This window comes from Electrophorus electricus, chromosome 16 (genome assembly GCF_041902795.1).
Source record: "Electrophorus electricus isolate QZ-2024a chromosome 16, ASM4190279v1, whole genome shotgun sequence".
Taxonomy (NCBI): Eukaryota; Metazoa; Chordata; class Actinopteri; order Gymnotiformes; family Gymnotidae; genus Electrophorus; species Electrophorus electricus.
In genome coordinates, this window is record NC_137512.1 from 3,560,978 (window position 1) to 3,564,087 (window position 3,110).

The 3,110-nt window shown below is 32.6% G+C and overlaps 1 long non-coding RNA gene across 1 annotated transcript; it reads right to left on the reverse strand.

Annotated features, from left to right (window-relative positions):
- Window positions 1–1,503: 1,503 nt before the first annotated feature.
- Window positions 1,504–2,406, reverse strand: LOC145651681 (uncharacterized). The gene is made up of 3 exons (XR_014117508.1): window positions 2,367–2,406; window positions 1,864–2,205; window positions 1,504–1,622 (listed from the first exon to the last, which is right to left on the reverse strand). It is a non-coding gene; the product is annotated as an uncharacterized LOC145651681 (long non-coding RNA).
- Window positions 2,407–3,110: the final 704 nt, after the last annotated feature.

Consider the following 3,110-nt stretch of genomic DNA (forward strand, 5'->3'; position numbering starts at 1 on the left):
TTTATAAAACACGTGTGGCTGTTATATAAAACCTTGAAGAACAAGTTTCTATGATGATCACTTTTAATGTTTTAGTGAACCAGTTTACAATTTTGGAACTTTAGAACCTCATAGAATGAATGTTATAATTTAAACATTAATGTTATCTAATATATGCTTGTACAGCTGAGGATTAGGACCTCTGTGTACTTCACTACAATTTTGAACATCTTCATCATTCTATCTCCATATATATATATATATATATATATATATATATATATATATATATATATATATATATATATATATATATATATATATAACTTTTCTAACTATAAAACAAATATGGTAAGCACTTAGTTTATCTTAGTGTCCTTTAAATGGTTAAAACAGCATTTTCTGGAAAGGCACATCCTTCATGAAAAGCTTGTGACTCGTATAGAACCTTGAAGAGCAAGATTTTATGATGATCACTTTATTTAAAGCAAAGAGGCAAAAATATACTTGCTTGACTGTGTTGTTTTTTGGCTTCCTGACCCTTTTCCACAACTGGTAGTCTCTGCTGGGTTTAAATCTCCACGTGCTGGTCAATAAAACACACACAGTGTCTGCTCTTAGTTCATCTTGCTTCCCCCCACATGTTTAAGCTATATTCCATAGCTTATGTGAACGCGTATAACAATATACAGAACAGGATGCAAGTGCGAATCAGGTATTTTAGGGAAAACAAAACAACAGAGCAAACACAACACAAACGGAATGAAACTGTAACAAAACATACATGCTAAAACATGACAGTATTTAACAGCAGTAATAAGTGACAAACAAGCAAAATATGTGTAACAAGGCAGAGACAACAAGAACTGACAAGAAATACTAGAACACGTAAATATATGATATAGTGAAAAAGAAAACACCTGGAAATGATAATGTAGGGGGAATGACAACACAGGACGATGATGGGCACAAGACATGAACAGTATCAGAACATGTAGCTGGATGACATGGTCACAAGTTAATCTATTGTACAAATCTTATACCTTTAGTTACTTATGTCCATGCAAGTGTGTATAAATGTGTGGAACAGCTCATGCCAACCATGCTAGTTTAAGTATTTCAGAAACTGCTTTGCTCCTCAGATGTTCACATTAAATTAATTTAGGAAATTTCAGAAAAAGAACCAGTTTACACTCTTGGAATGAATGTTATAATTTAAACATTGATGTTATCTAATATTTCCTTTACAGCTGAGGAAGGACCTCTGTGTACTTCACTACAATTTTGAACATCTTCATCATTCTCTCTCCATATATATATATATATATATATATATATATATATATATATATATATATATATATATATATATATATATATATATATATATATAACTTGTATAACTATAAACCAAATATGGTAAGCACTTAGTTTATCTTAGTGTCCTTTAAATGGTTAAAACAGCATTTTCTGGAAAGGCACATCCTTCATGAAAAGCTTGTGACTATCGTATAGAAGATTTTATGATGATCACTTTATTTAAAGCAAAGAGGCAAAAATATACTTGCTTGACTGTGTTGTTTTTTGGCTTCCTGACCCTTTTCCACAACTGGTAGTCTCTACTGGGTTTAAATCTGGACGTGCTGGTCAATGAAACACACACAGTGTCTGCTCTTAGTTCATCTTGCTTTCCCTCACATGTTTAAGCAAGTGTACTACTAAAGAATTAGCAGGTTCTATTCAAAAACATGGGTATCGTATAGCACTCTGCAATCCACAGACTGTAAAAATAATTGTATTTATTCATAAGACATTTAATTCTCTACTTCATAAAATAACAGTAGCATTATATTTTAAGACATTTAAAATAAATATCTTATTTACCTGTCACATTGACGAACATAGCAGAGTAAAAGTTAATCACTTTTCCATCTGTCCCTCCACAGAAATAAGTTCCTTTATAATCTTCAGTAAGATTTAGAATAGTCAGAGTGTTTGTGTTATTCCAAATAATTTTGAATCTGGAGTTGTTGAATGGAGATAGAATTGTGGCCACTTTATATTTTTGCACATATCCTACTTGCTGAGGCTCCCGGTTCAGCCTTTGCTTGTACCACATGCAAGGTATGTTATCAGATTTTGCTGTAAATGTGCAGTTAAGAGTGATATTTTCTCCAGGTTGCTTCAGGACTTCTTGAGTAGCAAGGTTTGTAGTTTGAACAGGATCTATAAAATGAAACAGAGTCAGACCAATAAGGAAAAAAAAATAGAAAAAAAAAATTGAATCCAATAAATATTGACTATTGACTAAATATTGACTAAATATTGACAAAAACAAAGTACAGTAATACGTAATTATGAACACTAGTAAAGATTTGAAACTGTACATGTCTTGTAGCTCAAAAATATAAGTATCCAGACTGGTATCATCATTGCACCGTAACGCTCAGCCCTCAGTGGAGACGCTTTGAAACAAAGCAACTGACAAACTAACTAAACTTCATGAACTTTCAGGTCTCATGACTGAAAATCTCATTGGCTGGCAAAAGTCACATGGTCCTGTTGTCTCACAACCTTATTTGGCCACTATCAGCACCTGATCTCTTGTAAAACATGTTTATGCTCAACATCCATTTACATTATTTTATGTACTTATGTGACTTTGAATTTCAAACATGTTTCAGACAGGCAACTTTAGTGTTAAGGGTCTTGCTCAAGGACTCTTGCTGATGCAGCGTAGAACACTTGACCCAATGTTGTTACCTACTACACTAGACCACAAAAGAAAGAGTAAAATATGATATAAAAATCTTGCTTACAGTCTTGTTTGCAAAATTGCTCAAAAAGGTTTATTTTTATTATTATTCAGTTATCTTTTGTCTACATCTTAGATTGTTAGTGTTAGAGTGGCTTTTTTTTATAGACAATAGTAGAGTCACTCAAAAAATGCACGCCTGCTACTGTGCTACTGCCCAATCTATCCATGCCTGATGAAGCGTGATTGGCTAATGCTGGAACACAGTGACATTCACTATTTTATGGAACACTATTGAAAAGTGTATGACAACAGTCAAAGTAGTTATCAGGTTTTTCTTGTCTATGTTGCCTCATATTTAATTTTAGAGTAAAAC